Raw genomic sequence first — 18,689 nt, 5'->3', positions numbered from 1 at the left:
ATGATGCAGCAAAAGTTTCTTGGTTATACTTTTCCTCAAATGCATATTTATTTAGTATTATATTACCAAGAAAATATCTCCACTCAATACCTCCATTATGATACCTTAAATAAAGACACTCAGCAAAGGAAACATTACTGGAATAATTTTGACTATCCATCTGAATGCAGTAGGCAGAAAAATTGAACAATTATCTCAATGAGAACCTCCAATAAGCACAACCCTGTCTGGAAAAGACTACAGCTTTCAGTCATGGGAATTTGGGGTCACAGCTATGTTAAACATTTGCTCAATTCAATCATTTTCCTGTATAGACCAAAGCAGAATGGTTTTATGAAATGACAATAATGTATTTCTTCAAGATATTCTACTTAGAATATGTTCAAGATGGCAAGGATTGTAGAGTAGAACTCTCACTGACAATTACTAGCATACAGATGATTTCTTATTAAAAGGCAATGTACTTTAAGTACACTAAAAGTACTTTCAAAACTGCTAGCACCTCGTGGAAAAATTTTGAAGAATGTATTCAGAAAATTCAATTTAGCCTCTATTCTGTTGCTTTCATTTTTTAAAATTCTTTATTGATACGGACAATGATCTAAATTTCAATTATTCTAAAGGTCTCATATATATTTTGTAACTCCTCCTCTTATTTTATAAGCATCAAAAATTTTCAACTCTATACCACCCTAAAATTAATTTTCTACATTGCAATAAATTTCTACATAAAAATGGGAATTAAGTGACATTTTGCATGACATTTTTCATAATTTCACTTAACAATATCTATATCTTCTTTCAGGTTTCTGTGTTTTTTTTTTTTTTTTTTGGGGGGGGGACTTAGTATTTTCCTCAAGACTGTTAATGCTTGGAAGATGGAAACTGTGTAGCTCATCAGTACCTAACAGATTTATACTGATCCACTCTTCCTGTTATCTCTAAAACTCTATTCAAGTAGATTTGAATACTATTGGATTATAGTTAGTGATTACAATTTCTCTGGACAATGTGAAAGACCTTAGATACTGCTGTTTCTTTCTCAGCAGAGAACAGAATTTTACTTAGGGGGCATTATAACATGTGCCCTGAGAAATTTTCCAAGCTGCTTTGTAAACACTTTCAAGTTCATTTGATCTACAAAAAGCTTTATCTAGTAAAAATTGTAATAAATGTGTGTACAATCACTAAAATTATCTTAGCCATTTTATTCATTCCTACTAACTTTATTATCTTTACTCTACTAAAGACAAGTATGATTCATCTTCTACCAAACATTCTCAGATTTTTGTCATAGACATAGCTTGTCATGAAAACCAATAAAGGGATTGATGTACTTTTTTAATGCACTACCTGATTACCACTGGCCCTATAATTTCTTTTAGGCCTTGGGCATGTGAATCAGTTCTATTTTCATGAATTCGTTGGGTTATCAAAAGTTAAGGGCAATGATCTGACAAATCATCTTCAGAAGAAGGTGAGTCTAAGAAACATATTTGCTTTCATGACTTCACATAGTTAAAATGAAGAAAGACAGACACATAGTTTATGGCCTGTTATAGCAGTAAATGTGTTTGTGAAAGCTATTCCTCAAACTACTTTTTTCCATTGCATGGTATACTTTTCAATACTAAGACACAATTTTCCTATATTTCTAAATTTAGGTTATCTAGAATTAGGTGGGCATAGCAGTCACCAATACCATGTTTTATTATACAATTACTTAAGTTCAGCCGCTCAGTCGTGTCCAACTCTTTGCCACCCCATGAATCACAGCACGCCAGGCCTCCATGTCCATCACCAACTCCTGGAGTTTACTCAAACTCATGTCCATTGAGTTGGTGATGCCATCCAGCCATCTATCCTCTGTCGTCCCCTTCTCCTCCTGCTCCCAATCCCTCCCAGCATCAGAGTCCTTTCCGATATGTCAACACTTCGCATGAGGTGGCCAAAGTATTGGAGTTTCAGCTTTACGTCAGTCCTTCCAATGAACACCCAGGGCTGATCTCCTGTAGAATGGACTGGTTGGATCTCCTTGCAGTCCAAGGGACTCTCAAGAGTCTTCTCCAACACCACAGTTCAAAAGCATCAATTCTTTGGCACTCAGCTTTCTTCACAGTCCAACTCTCACATCCATACATGACCACTGGAAAAACCATAGCCTTGACTAGATGGACTTTGTTGGCAAAGTAATGTCTCTGCTTTTGAATACGCTATCTAGGTTGGTCATAACTTTCCTTCCAAGGGGTAAGCGTCTTTTAATTTCATGGCTGGAATCAGCATCTGCAGTGATTTTGGAGCTCAAAAAAATAAAGTAGGACACTGTTTCCACTGTTTCCCCATCTATTTCCCATGAAGTGATGGGACCAGATGCCATGATCTTCATTTTCTGAATGTCGAGCTTTAGGCCAACCTTTTCACTCTCCTCTTTCACTTTAATCAAGAGGCTTGTTAGCTCCTCTTCACTTTCTGCCATAAAGGTAGTGTCATCTGCATATCTGAGGTTATTGATATTTCTCCCAGCAATCTTGATTCCAGTGTGTGCTTCTTCCAGCCCAGCGTTTCTCATGATGTATTCTGCATATAAGTTTAATAAGCAGGGTGACAATATACAGCCTTGACATACTCCTTTTCTTATTTGGAACCAGTCTGTTGTTCCATGTCCAGTTCGAACTGTTGCTTCCTGACCTGCATATAGATTTCTCAAGTTCGAACTGTTGCTTTCTGACCTGCATATAGGTTTCTCAAGAGGCAAGTCAGGTGGTCTGGTGTTCCCATCACTTACAGAATTTTCCACAGTTTATTGTGATCCACATAGTCAAAGGCTTTGGCATAGTCAATAAAGCAGAAATAGATGTTTTTCTGGAACTCTCTTGCTTTTTCCATGATCCAGCAGATGTTGGCAATTTGATCTCTGGTTCTAAAACCAGCTTGAACATCTGGAAGTTCACGGTTCACATATTGCTGAAGCCTGGCTTGGAGAATTTTGAGCATTTCTTTATTAGCGTGTGAGATGAGTGCAATTGTGTGGTAGTTTAAGCATTCTTTGACATTGCCTTTCTTTAGGATTGGAATGAAAACTGACCTTTCCCAGTCCTGTAGTCACTGCTGAGTTTTCCAAATGTGCTGGCATATTGAGTGCAGCACTTTCATAGCATCATCTTTCAGCATTTGAAATAGCTCAACTGTAATTCCATTACCTCCACTAGCTTGTTCGTAGTGATGCTTTCTAAGGCCCACTTGACTTCACATTCCAGGATGTCTGGCTCTAGGTGAGTGATCATACCATCGTGATTATCTGGGTCGTGAAGATCTTTTTTGTACAGTTCTCTGTATTCTTGCCACCTCTTCTTAATATCTTCTGTTTCTGTTAGGTCCATACCATTCTGTCCTTTATTGAGCCCATCTTTGCATGAAATGTTTCCTTGGTATCTCTAATTTTCTTGAAGAGGTCTCTAGTCTTTCCCATTCTGTTGTTTTCCTCTATTTTTTTGCATTGATCACTGAGGAAGGCTTTATTATCTCTCCTTGCTATTCTTTGGAACTCTGCATTCAGATGCTTATATCTTTCCTTTTCTCCTTTTCTTTTTACTTCTCTTCTTTTCACAGCAGAGCAGAGGCTAATACAGTTTTGCCAAGAGAATGCATTGGTCATAGCAAACACCCTCTCCCAACAAAACAAGAGAAAACTCTACACATGGACATCACCAGATGGTCAACTCCGAAATCAGATTGATTATATTCTTTTCAGCCAAAGATGGAGAAGCTCTATACAGTCAGCAAAAACAAGACTGGGAGCTGACTGTGTCTCAGATCATGGACTCCTTATTGCCAAATTCAGACTTAAATTGAAGAAAGTAGGGAAAACCACTAGACCATTCAGGTATGACCTAAATCAAATCCTTTATGATTATATAGTGGAAGTGAGAAATAGATTTAAGGGATGAGATCTGGTAGATAGAATGTCTGATTAATTATGGATGGAGGTTCGTGATATTGTACAGGAGACAGGGATCAAGACCATCCCCATGGAAAAGAAATGCATAAAAGCAATGGCTGTCTTAGGAGGCCTTACAAATACAATTACTTACCCAATGCCAAACATTTAATATTATCCCTGGGATAAATTATATTCTAAAATACAATGCCAAATAGTTTTTAGAATTTCTTAGAGATTATATAAGCTTATCTATTTAGTTATTTATACAAATGTTGTTGAACACTTTCCCTGAATAGAGTACTTTACTGAACATAAAATGAAGATGAAACTTCACTTAACTGCTGTCAAGTATCCACTCTGAAACATGAAGGATGAGTAGGCATTAGTCAGGCAAAATGAGATGACAGTCTCTTAAGTTTAAGAATCAGCCTTGGTAAGCCAGGAGGTGACAGAAAGTCTGACATGTTAGCAGAGACAATATAGGCGACATACCAAATGAATGGGATTCAACAATGTCAACTAGTTTTTCATTACTTTCACTTCCACTACTACTGCTACCTCTGATAGTAATAATGATAATCCTAAATGCAAATTTCCAGTATATAGATAGAGGGAGACAGACAATTTTGAACATAAAATAAATTAAACTAGTATAATCTATATCACTTAATATCATGTTGCTGTTAAGTAAGAAGATGCCATTCCCAAAGCAAGAAATTTAGAAAGCAGCTACTTTCTGAAGTATCAGACAAAAAGGTCATGAGAGGTTTCTTTCCAAATGTGATATATTATTTTTTACTGGATTAATATTTTTTTAGATATATAATACTGTAGATTTTCTCAAGAAGAAATACAAACTAGAAGATTAAAAGGCCTTCTTACCTCCACTCCCAACAGTATTTTGCTACCACATAAATCCTCCTGGAACATAGAAAAAACCCTGGAAAAGGGGGTATTCATGAACCCAGGCCACGGTCCTAACTGAGATTGTTTCCACCATCTTGGTGGAATGGGGCTTCATGTTTCAGTTCAGTTCAATTCAGTTGCTCAGTCATGTCTGATTCTTTGCGACCCCATGGACTGCATCACGCCAGGCCTCTCTGTCCATCACCAACTCCCAGAGCTTGCTCAAACTCATGTCCATTGAGTCGGTGATGCCATCCAACCATCTCATCCTTTGTTTTCCCATTCTCCTCCTGCTTTCAATCTTTCCCAGCATCAGGCTCTTTTCCAGTGAGTCAGTTCATCACATCAAGTGGCCAAAGTATTGCAGCTTCAGCTTCCGCATCAGGCCTTCTAATGAATATTTGGGACTGATTTCCTTTAGGATGGACTGGTTTGATCTTTGTGCAGTCCAAGGGATTCTCGAGTCTTCTCCAACACTACAGTTCAAAAGCATCAATTCTTTGGCACTCAGCTTGCAAGCTTTTCTTGACTTCCCTAAAACTGAAATAAGTCTACTTTCTATGTTGTCTTCCTATGAGTGAAGTGAAATGAAGTCGCTCAGTGGTGTCCGATTCTTTGCGACCCCATGGACTATAGCCTATGAGATCTTCTATGTGATCTTCCTATACTTTGCACCAACCACTATCACATGGTGGTGGTTTAGTCGCTACGTTGTGTCCAACTCTTGCGACCCCATGGACTGCAGCCTGCTAGGCTCCTCTGTCCATGGGGATTCTCCAGGCAAGAATACTGGAGTGGGTTGCCATTTAATTCTCCAGGGGATCTTCCTGACCCAGGGATTGAACCTGGATCTCCTGCATTGCAGGCAGATTCTTTACTGACTGAGCTATGAGGGTATCATATTGTAATAAAATTATCTGCCATCTCAACTAGACAATAAGCTCGTTGAACGGACACATTTTTCCTGCTTTTTCCCCTCCAGTGCTTAGCATAAAGCTGAGATAAAGGACTGAGTAATAGTATAAACATATTTTCCCCTTTCCAAAGAAAACTGCATATTTTTTCTATCAATCACAGGTTAAATTTTAATAAAATGATAGGATCCTTGTAGGGGCATTCAATATTTCATGGTGCTAACGCATGGTCTCATGTAGAGTTCCTATGAGTGCTTGGAAGCTCTAGCTACAGTCATCTTAGCTATGACCTGGTCATGTGTGGCAAAAGGATGCCCTAGAGTCAAGGAGCTGATCTGTTTATTAAGAAAGTGGATTTACAAACTTAGCAGCAATGCAAGTAATGCCACAACTGCCTTCCCCAGCAAACCACTATTAAGCACATATCACCACACAGTGACATCAGATCTCTTATGTCAAATCAAGACATGAGGGCAGTGACATGGAACCCCTAATCAAGGAGAGTCCCAGTATAAAGAGATTAAATACTGTGCTTGGGAAGACAGCACAGGTATTGGGAATACCTACTCTCAGCACAGGAAGATCCATACCCTCATGTCTGATAGCTCTATTCTGACAGTCATAGACTCTTCCTCTGCAGCTGATGACATGTGTGGATTAAGAAAAGGGCAATTATGTCAGAATCTAGAAAGATTATATACGGAATCTACGTGTGTGGACATGTGTGGATTAAGAAAATGGTAATTATATACGGAAAGATAGAAAGATGGTACCAAAGAATTTATTTGCAGGCAGCAGTGGAGAAACAGATATAGAGAACAGACTTATAGACATGGGGAGAGGGGAGGAGAGAGTGAGATATACAGAGAGAGTAGCATGGAAACTTACATTATCATCTGTAAAATAGATAGCCAACGGGGAATTTGCTGTATGTCTCAGGGAACTCAAACAGGGGCTCTGTATCAACCTAGAGGGGTGAGATGGGGAGGGAGATGGGAGGAAAGTTCAAGAGGGAGGGGACATATGTATAACAGTGGCTGATTCATGTTGAGGTTTGACAAAAACAACAAAATTTTGTAAAGCAATTATTCTTCAATTAAAAAATAAATAAATTAAAAAAATAAAATGGCAATTATGTCCACACATTCTAACAAATAGACTCCCCTTCAGGTAGCATCTAAAGTACTTTAGGTAAGTTCAAGGGTTTAAAATAGTTAGGCCTTACTGCACAAGGTCACTCAAAGCTCTGGAAATCTACCTGTGACTTTGCTAATTTCCTTCTCTTCCCTTCCACCCAAACATTGTCAGAGAGTACTCTGCAATCAAAAGAGGCCACAGGTGTCAACTACTTCTCTGAAATTTTCTTCTACCTTGTTTTACCTAAGTTTTGACTTTCTCCTAAGGACAATAATTTCTTTATGATCTTCTGTACGGGTGTTATTCATATCCTTAGAATTGGAAGGAAGATGATATCAAGTACAACACACGTTCCAGATCATTCATCTTTTCAAAATAAAGATACACAATACCACCACTTTGACATTCATGCTCTCTCCAGTGGACCTCCTACTACCGGTCACCCACCCATTTTCTGGATTTTCCACCCAAAGTGCACCTGGCCTTTTATCTTCCTCTACAACTTAAGGTGTCTGTCATGATACTAGGTGAGTCTGATCTCTTGATCAGTGGCCCGACATAAATGAACTGATCAGAGTTATAATTTTATATTTCAAAGCTGTTAAAATTTTACTGCTAGCTCTCTGAGAGAGATGACATCTAATAATTAGCAATGTCCAGCTGCTGTATATTATCAAATAACCCAGAAGTAAAGCCAAATTGATCATTTAAAACCTGATATCCTATGATGAAAATGGATTCCTTTCAAGAAAATGAGTTAACACGTCCGTGATGTTAGTGTCTCAGACTATATCCATTTGTATCCCTTTATAGGGTTAGGTCCACTTCAGTGTTCTTACCTGGAGAATCCCAGGGATGGGGGAGCCTGGTGGGCTGCCGTCTATGGGGTCGCACAGAGTCGGACATGACTGAAACGACTTAGCAACAGCAACAACAATAGGGTTAGATTAGGAGCTTCCCAGCTGGCACTAGTGGTAAAGAATCCACCTGCCAATGCAGGTTAGACATAAGAGACACAGGTTGGAGGACATGGTAACCCACTCCAGTTATTCTTGCCTGGACAATCTCATGGACAGAGGACCCTGGTGGGCTGCAGTCTATATGGTTGCAAAGAGTCGGACAGGGCTAAAGTGACTTAGCACGTACTCATAGGGTTAGATTAGTAAGAACAACTTCCAAAACCCCAAGTATTTTCTCATGTACTTGGTCTTTAGTTAGTTCAAGATATTTTGTTGACTATAGATGCATTATTATGTTTGTTTAAAAAATTTATGCATTTCTGTCAGAATGCCCCGCTGAAAGGGCAAAAATAGCCTTTAGTTATTTTTACAAAATAAAAAAAACACATATTTTGTTATTTATTTAATGCATATAAGAACTCCAAAAAGTCTAGACTTTTGCTACTATAGGAAGGAAAATGTTTTCTTACCTACTTCTTTGGTCTTTGGCTAGTCTAATAATTAAATTAACATAGGACAGCTTAATAGAAAACCAAATTTAATTATGTGCATACAAGGGTCCCATAAGAATATAAGACCCAGAATAATTCAGGTAATTGAGGCTTATATGATGCTATTCTCAGCTAAGGAAAATGGGAAGGGGTATGTGACTTTAAAGGGAAGGAAGATAAGTCACAGGAAGATGGGAAGAACAAGTGTTTTGGTAAACAAAGATTTGCCAGACACGCAGAAGCAGTAGGACACAGAAAAGACTTTGATCTCCAGGCCCAGTTGAGCTCCTTCATGGCTTAGCACACCGAGCTCATAGTCTCTGCAGTTATCTCTGGTGATAGCTCTCTTCCTGGACCAGGCCTTCTATATACATTCTTTTAGGCAGTCAACAGACAGGGAGAAGTTTTTCTTCAATCGGCTGGGTCTTGATTATCTCCAGCTCAAAAGAGCCTGCATGCCAAAGAGACACATTTTGAGGAGACTTGTTTTGAACTCCTTCACTATTGAGAGTGAACCAAGCCTTTTTTGATCATTTCTATTAATTACCATGATTGATTTAACACCAATCAGATCATCAAGCAACTGTTTCAGTATTTGGGATCTTAAAATAAAGTATTGAAGCTCTGAGGAAGGATTTTAAATTTTAAAAGAAGTCAGGGTATTTCCCAACCTTCAGATTTACAATATAGGGAGGAGATAGTCAGTGATATAACCATATTCTAATTTCATCTCAGAGGTGAGATAACATATGTGGATTAATGTTTATTTTTCTTCTTACCAGCTATTTTTATGTGTCACTCCTCTAAATTAGAAGATAATATCTTCAAACTAAACAAATAACAGGCTGAAAGGATTTTTAAAAGGATATTGATTTTATAAGATGATATTAAAATTAAAAAAAATAATAAAGCCATTTAAAAAACCCTCAAAAACAAAGTAGGGAACTCATATTAAAATTGCAGGGCTAACTTCTTCATAGTATTATTTCAGGCATGCTGAATTTGTACTTTTTATATGATTTTCCCAGAGCTAAATTTAGTCTTGAATATTTTTGCTTGAGAATATCATGCATTCATTTCAGCAAATTATGTAAGCTTTTAAATAAAAATCCACATGGTATAACTATTTGTATATCTACTTATATGTATTTTTTTTTATCTCTTGTTCTTAATCTCTTATTCCAAAAGACACACACACACACACACAGTAATTGAAAACGTTGGAAAACATATACTGAACAACAGGAAATTAATGTACCTTCTAGCATACCTAGGATAAACACAGCTTTTAAAACTAAGAAATTAAATAAAATTATATTTTCCATACAATGTAAAAACTACCAATGTGAATGCTTTTGAGAAGGTTTCTTGGGAAAACAATCATGACAAAAGAGTATTTGAATGACAGTATATAACAAAATTAAAACCAGAGAATTAATCTCTGTCTTCACAAACACTGGCTGATGCTAACACAATTGCAGAAACCATGTATTTAAAGCTACATTTTATAAAACTTCACTGGCAAAAATCAATAGATAGCTTTAGTGGGTAGAATGTGTGTAATAGTAACAAGTAGAAAGGTTAGTGTAGAAGTTAATGATTCTATCAGGAATAAAACAGAGTTAAAATGTGAAGGAAAGGTCTCCCACAAGTGGTTCATTAACCTTTTAGAACCCCAGTGTATCCTTGCTCTAAAGATTACAACAAACCTGACTCAGACTTTCCTAGCTTTTGCTAATACTCCAACTCAGCACAGTGCTGTGTACATTTCTTCTGATAGAATTATTTTTAATACAATTGTATGTTACTGCTAAAAACTAAAGACTTCTTGAGAGTCCTTTGGACTGCAAGGAGATCAATCCTAAAGGAAATCTTCCAGTCCTGAATATTCATTGGAAGGACTGATGCTGAAACTGAAACTCCAATACTTTGGCCACCTGATGTGAAGAACTGACTCACTGGAAAAGACCCTGACGCTGGGTAAGACTGAAGAAAGGAGGAGAAGGGACAACAGAGGATGAGATGCTTGGATGGCATCACTGACTTAATGGACAAGAGTTTGAACAAGCTCTGGGAGTTGGTGATGGACAGGGAAGCCTGGCATGCTGCAGTCCATGGGATCACAAACAGTCAGACAGAACTGAGCAACTGAACTGAACTGAAAAAATAGGAGGGCTAGATCGCAGCAACATAGAGTTTTTTTTTTTTTTTTTTGGTTTGTTTTCCTTTCAGATCTGTCTCCTTTTTTCATCGATGGACTTCCCTGGTGGCTCAGACGGTAAAGCGTCTGCCTACAATGCAGGAGACCTGGGTTCAATCCCTGGGTCAGGATCTCCTGGAGAAGGAAATGGAAAGCCACTCCAGTATTCTTGCCTGGAAAATCCCATGGACAGAGAAGCCTGGTAGGCTACAGTCCACAGAGTCGCAAAGAATCAGACACGACTTAGTGCCTTCACTTCACTTTTGCATCGATAGCTGTACTTATCTTCGGGTTTCCTTGGTGACCCAGATGGTAAAGAATCTTCCTGAAATGCAGGAAGCCCAGGTTTAATCCCTGGGTTGGGAAGATCCCCTGGAGAAGGGAATGGCAACCCACTCTAGTATTCTTGCCTGGAGAATTCCATGGACAGAGGAGCCTCGCGGCACTAACCTCAGAATTTTGTTAATTTTCATCTTATTCTTAGCATTGATTAAATATTGAGAAAAGTGAGGAAGTTTCTGCAACTGATTTGCACCATTCAGAGAAATAATATTATGTTCTTTTAGAAATCAAATACATTGTATGGTCTCTGAATTACTTGGCCAAAGTGTTTTGGAGAAGGATGAGGGTTTGGCTTACATTGTAATAATTCAGAGGTACTACTATGGTTTTTAAAAAAGCCATAGGTAGCTACATTCGCACAGACAATGACAATATCTTTGGATAAAATTCAGTCATGGTGTTGTCCCATTTCTCTAATTGCCTTTATTTTTCAATTTTAACAAAGGAATTAAAGAAAATTCTCATCCCAAACTTACCTCTTCACATAGTATTCTTCCTGTTTCTCTTCTCCTCCCTTTCTTTCTAATCTTTCTGGTTTTCCTTTCAGCAAATTTCAGGGTAGAAGTTTAAATGAGCAGCTGCCACAGCAGGCACTGCCAATGTTCACTGGCCAACCAACCAACAGGGGGTACTCTTGTACAGGATGGCTGTCTCCTCTTTGGAGACAAAACTAACCTCTGTGACAAATTCCAAGTCCACCAGCTTGAAGCCTGAAATCCCAGACCCTACTTCCCTTCCAAATTTTCCAGTTGGTAATCCATCTTGCTGGGCTCATTCCTTGCAAATTTCCATATAATCCAAAAATGAAGCTATTTCTGTTTCTTCCTCTATTTTTGTTTCAAAGAGGGGAGAATTCAGTTTATAATTAGAGGAGGAGTAGTTTTTGGATTCTATCCCCTACATGAAATCTGCTGTAAATATGTCCTGCCAAAATCCTCAACAGTAATGTGCCAGTGTTGTAAAGGTTTAGTTCTTTTATTTTTTTTCCTCTAAGTTGAAATTCTCTGTCATTTTATCACATTTTGTCCTTGAAAACCATTTGTTTTCTGACCCCCTCACACAATTTTCTTTTTAAAAGATGATGTGGTATGTGTGTTTTAAGCCATCCCATCTGTGACAGCTAAAGACGAAAACGTCAGCCTGAGTTTTGGCACAACTTGGGTCTCTGTCCTGTAATCTCATTTGTGCCTGTCCTAGAACTGTTCTTATTAACCAGAATCCTTATCTCATAGCCACAGCCGAGGGTAGCATTGTGGCTCTTTGAGCACAATTGATGCACTGGCTAAAATGACATCCAGATCTTTGTTAGAGCAGACATCATCTTTGGAATGGACTCGGATGTTGAAAATTGCTGAACCCCTTAATCTGGTTTATTTCTCTTGCTTGGATGATGATCTGAACAGGGTGACTTTGGAGAACAATGGCTCTGGCTCTTTGAAGTGTTGACTTTCATCTGTGCCATGATGTGATGAGCACATAAACTTTTTATATAGTTGGTCAATGATAAGACCTTCTACAAAGAACTACCAGTATTTACAATTTAGTGTTCCTGTCATTTGCCAGAAAGCTTTGTCTATAAACACAAAACAGACTTATAAAGCCAAGAGTTAAATGAGAACTTTGACTTAGCTGCTGTAATGTTATTTTTTTATATTTTTGTTCTGCTTCTTTTACATAGATTTACATATAAAACTTTGCTGGACCTTGAATCTTTGGAACCAGAAATTTTTATAGAATCAAAATTCTAAATTTCTCTTTGGTTTTAACTTTAGTTTTTAATGATAAGCTTTTACATCTTCATGTTGTATACTAAAAAAAACATAGAAATATTAATAATAAAATAATGGATATTTATTATAATGTTTAATTCACAGGATCGACCACTTGAGACTGTTGCCTAATTTTATCTTTGTGGCATAAACAATTTTGTAAATTCTTGGTAGTTTGATAATGTGTTTACCATCCTAAAAGAGTGATTATGTAGAAGATAACTCCATACAAAAGATCCCTAGTATTACTGAGACCTTTATGTTGTTCTTCAGTCAAGTCACCAAGTCGTGTCCACTTCCTCACGACCCCATGGACTGCAGCACCGGAGGTTTCCCTGTCCTTTACCATCTCCCAGAGTTTGTGCCAATACTTTGGCCATCTGATATGAACAGCTGACACATTGGAAAAGACCCTGATTCAAATCTGCTTATTGAATATGGACTTATATCTGCCTGCAGTATATAAAACCCAAAGTTTAATCTACTGTCATGGAAGATGTCATCTTGAAATCTAAAAATTTTATCTAGCTTACAACTCTAACATATAAAGCTGAATATATATAAAGCAAATAATAGAGGCATGAAAATGAAGTCGCTAAGTCATGTCCGACTCTTTGCGACCCCATGGACTGTAGCCTACCACGCTCCTCCATCCACGGGATTTCCCAAGCAAGAGTACTGGAGTGGGTTGCCATTTCCTTCACCAGAGGTTCTTGCCTACTCAGGGATCGAACCCGGGTCTCCCGCATTGTAGGCAGGCAGTTTACCGTCTGAGCCACCAGCGAAGTATATAATAGAAGCATAACGTTTGCTATTTTATAACAAAGTTAAATGCTTAAGAACATAAAAGCTATGATGTCACCTGAGAAGTGGTTTTTTTGGTACTTCCTATAATATGAGGTCAATTTCATCAAGTCTCAGTACTTGCAAAACATAGAGATGGATGACAGCCTTACTTGGATAGATGTCTAATTTCATGGTGTAGAACAGAAATAACTATAATACTTCATATAGTTCATGTTCTCATTCAGAAATCTAGAATGCTACATCCTATGTGACAGTCTGAAACTCTCCATTTATAACTGTTCTTAACCCACTGTCATGCAGTGAATAGGAAACAAAGTATTATCACAATGGAAGAACTCCCAGTTCCAGGGAAGCTCAGTCTGTGTAATCACAGACTGTTTAAATTAACAGTTAAGAGAGAAGTTCTCATGAGTTGGATTCAAAATGAGAAAAGTGATAATAAAAATCTAAAACAGAATTTCTCGATGCTGAAAGCACAAACTACCAAAAAGCCACAATTTCCTTCTAGTCAGTATGATTAGGTAGCAGATGAACAATATTACAAATCAAGTGAAACAGAACATACAAAGTTTTTTAAAAATCTGGTCACAAAAACTATCAATCTGCAAGTTGTGAAAGGTACATGTTGCTTAGTTTGTTCACTAAATTCATTTGGAAATTCCCTTTCTCTGACATTTTACTTTTCTATGACTTAAAAATGTGTGGGAAATAAGCATTTGATCTTCAGTCCATGTGCGCTTAGTGATCATTCTCCATATTTTGTGTGGCCAACAATCTAAACATTAATCTTCCTATCAATCTTCATCCTTTCCAGATCTGCACATGCACAAGCCTCCACTACTTATCAGTGTGTGATGTGGGGCAATGTGCTTAAGCCCTATGAGTTACAGTTTCCTACTTTATAAAATGGGAATAACAATACATTGCTCTATTATGGTTCTTTGGGTTAAAATTCAGTTCTCCTTTCTCCCTACCTCCCTCTATTCTCTGTCTCTCTCTCCCCTGTACCTTCTACTCCCCATGTGCCCTAAAGGTATTCATCCACCTATCTCTTTATCTATCTATGTACCTACCTACCTATGTATCTATACATTCATTTGCACATTTACCTATTACCATATGGAATTGGAAAAAGGTTGCCCATATCGACAATTCAGTAGAAAATACAGTGAGATAGAAAATAAAAGAATGGGACCAAGGGCAAATAAGGTAGTCAAATCTAAATGCAGTGAATAAAGAGTCAGTTGATTTTACCAAAAACAAAACAAAACAAAACAAAATGGGAAGGAATAGAGTCCTATATCCTCCAACTGCTTTCTTTCTTTTTTTTTTTTTCTTGGCAATTTGGAATATGGTTGTGCCCAATTTCATATCATCACAATAAACCTTGGGTTTGTTTTCACCATCAAATGGAATTGACAAGAGTTGGCAGCATGGGTGTAATGAATGCCATTTTGTAAGAGAGCTGTAACAGTGTCAAATATGCAAACAGTGCAGTACATTTTGCAAAACACTACATTGCATTTTGCCAGTGTAGAACTAACCTTACTTTTTACATTTATGTCTTTATGAAGTTAGGATTAGAAATACACATGTAAAGAGAATACTACTGATATTTCTAAAATCACTTGTATGGATCTTAATGATGATGATACAAAAGTTACAGTCCAAATAATACACTGGATCGAAAATAGTTTAAAAAAAATAAAAAAGAAACTTTACTGGCTGTAAATGACATTTCAAACACCCATTTTCAAAATTCTTTCATTTTACTTATTAGGTGACTGAGATACTCCTATTTCATAGGAAGAAAATAAGATTTACTATTTTTCACAATATGAAACAAAATAAGAGAATTTAGCAGTAACAGATGGCACTAGTAAAGAATCTGCATGCTAATGTAGGATATGCAAAAGCCATGTGTTCAATCCCTGGGTTGGGAAGATCCCTGGAGAAGGAAATGGCAACCCACTCCAATATCCTTGCTTGGAAAATTCCATGGGCAGAGGAGCCTGGCATGCTACAGTCCACGGGGTGGCAAAGAGTTGGACACGACTGAGCATGCACACACACACATACTCAATCTGGGATTTCCCCATATTTGAACATATTCCCCAAAGTTTAGAACTGTGGCTAAAATTAACCCTATTTCAAACTCTAGAAAATTTGGTTTAATTATTTATTCTTCAGGATGAAACAAACACATTTTTGAGTCAACAAGAATACTTTTTAACTTTTCTTTTAGAAGGACAAAGACTGATCATTCTTATTAGCTAGTTCTAGAAATGATTTGGCATTGCCTATAATGGCAATGGCACCCCATTCCAGTACCCTTGCCTGGAAAATCCCATGGATGGGGGAGCCTGGTAGGCTGCAGTCCAGGGGATCACTAAGAGTCAGGCACGACTGAGTGACTTCACTTTCACTTTTCACTTTCATATTTTTGGAGAAAGAAATGGCAACCCACTCCAGTTTTCTTGCCTGGAGAATCCCAGGGACAGGGGAGCCTGGTGGGCTGCCGTCTATGGGGTCACACATAGTTGGACACGACTGAAGCAACTTAGCAGCAGCAGCATAAATGATCTTGGGGTTCCCTGGTGGCTCAGCAGTAAAGAATCCACCTGCAATGCAGGAGCCACAGGAGACAAGGGTTCAATCCCTGGGTCACAAATATCCCCTGAAGGAGGAAATGGCAACCCATTCCATTATTCTTGCCAGGAAAATCCCATGGGAGGAGCCTGGGGGGCTACAGTCCTTGGAGTCCAACAGAGTAGGGCATGAATGAGCATGCATAAAAGATCTTATCTGTATGGGTTCCTTGGAATTCTTTAAATGCAAAATCCCCTTAAATCATTAACGTGGTATATCTCTTCATTCTTGGTTATAATTAACATATGAAACCTACTGTACACGAAATGTACACATATTAAGTGAGACTGTATTTGTTAAGTGAGGATATTGCTACTGGCCATGCCAAAAGTCCTTTGGAAAAATATATTTTTATTCTCTTTGTAATATATCATTAGAGAGAAAATTTGACAATATATCTCAATTTAAGTCAGGCCAAAATTTCAAGCAATAAAAATGTTCACTATTTACTTCAGAGATCAAGGAAAAAATATTCAGAATCTTGGGAGAATTTAAAGTCTATATTCATGATGCAGACTACATTTCTGTGGCTTAGACAACCAAGAGGAGTAAGAATCCAACTTTCCAGGTTAAAACATTTTCCTTTATTCATCTTCTATGGCCATTTATCTCTATACCTCAACTGTGTAGAGTTCTTATGAAGATAAGTGGAATAGTTTGCTCTAAAGTGCTTAAACTCTTAGAAGAAAAGTATACTATACTAGCAAATTATGATTATTACTGTAACAAACACAGGAGATAATTATTTTTGAGTCAAAAAGAACAAGGCAAAGTGTGATTCTGTATTCAAAATGACATGGTGGGCGGTAAGTGATTTTCACTTCTGTAAAGAGCAATATAATACTTTTCACACTGCAATGCTTATAACATGTATCCTCTAAAGGCCTTACTTCATGTGCTCATTTTATAAAAATTTCCCTTTTCTTTCCCATTAAGTTTGTTAAATTTTGTCCTTTGTATCACCTGTGTAGGCTTAGAAAGAATTACAGAAAAGTAGTTAAATTTTTGCCAAAAACAGACTGTCAAGAATCCAATATTTCATGCATAATAATTCACTGCATTGAATATTTTCTTTTACATGATAGTTTTAATGTAAATTTATAATTTTTAGTAATAGGCTTTCCTTTACAGTTTTTCTGTGATTATTTCTTGTTTATCACAATATAGTGTCTGGTCAGAGACGATTAGCTTTGCAGAGGAAGGAAGTACTTTGTCTTTTCATATGTTCCTGAGCTTCATTTTCTATAAAATGTATATATCCTGATTTGCATTAATTACACATGTTGTGTGGCATTCTTACTGAGCTTTAAATGATTGCATTTAAGTTAAAAGCAGGGGAATAATTCTATTCCTTTGGTTTGGTGTCCATACAAAACTGCAGACTAGATTTTGCAAATGACCGCAGGTGAAAACAACTGAGAGGTTACCACTTTTTTGAAAGAGGTGAGTCTGAAAGACAGTGCCCAGTTTTCTCCCTTTGGGTTCTTGTATCTCCCCTTTTAACATATACCCCTTTCATCTTTCTTTTCTGATACTTCCACATTAGGGTTTTAATAGGACACCCAGACTTATCCCAAATGTCACATTTGGTTATACCACCGGGTATATTTCATTCTTTAATTATTTCCTGGAAAGCATGCCCTGTCCTCTCTTTTCCACATAGATGCCAGATCCTGGTGTTAAAAAGATATAAAGATAGAGCAGGTAGCTGAAGAATCCAGGTGTGATACTCTTTCTGCTTTCCTCCGTAACTTCATTAATCATTCTGAGGCACATGGCAATAAAACAATAATTATATATTGTTTTCTATCCCATGACTGTATTTCTCTTTCTTTCTCTGTCAAATTTTCATGGACTGCAGCCTACCAGGCTCCTCCATCCATGGGAATTTCTAGGCAAGAGTACTGGAGTGGCTTGCCATTGCCTTCTCCGATAAACAAATTAGAGACTCCATATTATTTGAATTTGCGTCATCATCTGGTGACTGTGAAAACAGAGTTCATGTAAAACCATGTTTTGCAATTTTCTTACTCTGACATTATTTACATTGAGAGATTTCTAAGAAAAGAAATGTGATTACTTTTGTATGTGTTCTTGATCAAGTTCTTCTTTTTCTGAAGTTGATTCTTAACTATCAGAATCTTTCAAGTATCTGACTTAAACAGGCAGATATATGTCAGTTGCTTATGGATCGTTTTAGGAAAGGTATCATGGAGATCAGTCATTCCAAATTCATAAGAGCCTAGATAACACTGGTACAGTCAACTTCATGATAATCTCTGAAGGTGGGGTGTATTGTATTACTACAATGTAATGTAATGTAATAATACTACAATGTGATGGAGTAGGGCTCTTAGGACCTAATGGGTAAAAGTATACCATAGAAAGTATTTGTTGCAAACCTCTGTACAATTGTGAAAGATGCTTTCACTTTAAAATATTAAAAGAAATCACATTCATTTATTCTAAATTCATTGAAAAGTTAGTTTAACTTATTCTGAGTGTCTTACATTACTCTAGGCTTTTGACATACACATAAACAACACTGACCAAAAATACTTATCATTTAGTTGGA

The sequence above is a fragment of the Bos javanicus genome, chromosome 5, assembly GCF_032452875.1.
Source record: "Bos javanicus breed banteng chromosome 5, ARS-OSU_banteng_1.0, whole genome shotgun sequence".
Lineage (NCBI taxonomy): Eukaryota > Metazoa > Chordata > Mammalia > Artiodactyla > Bovidae > Bos > Bos javanicus.
This window is presented reverse-complemented; position numbering follows the sequence as displayed.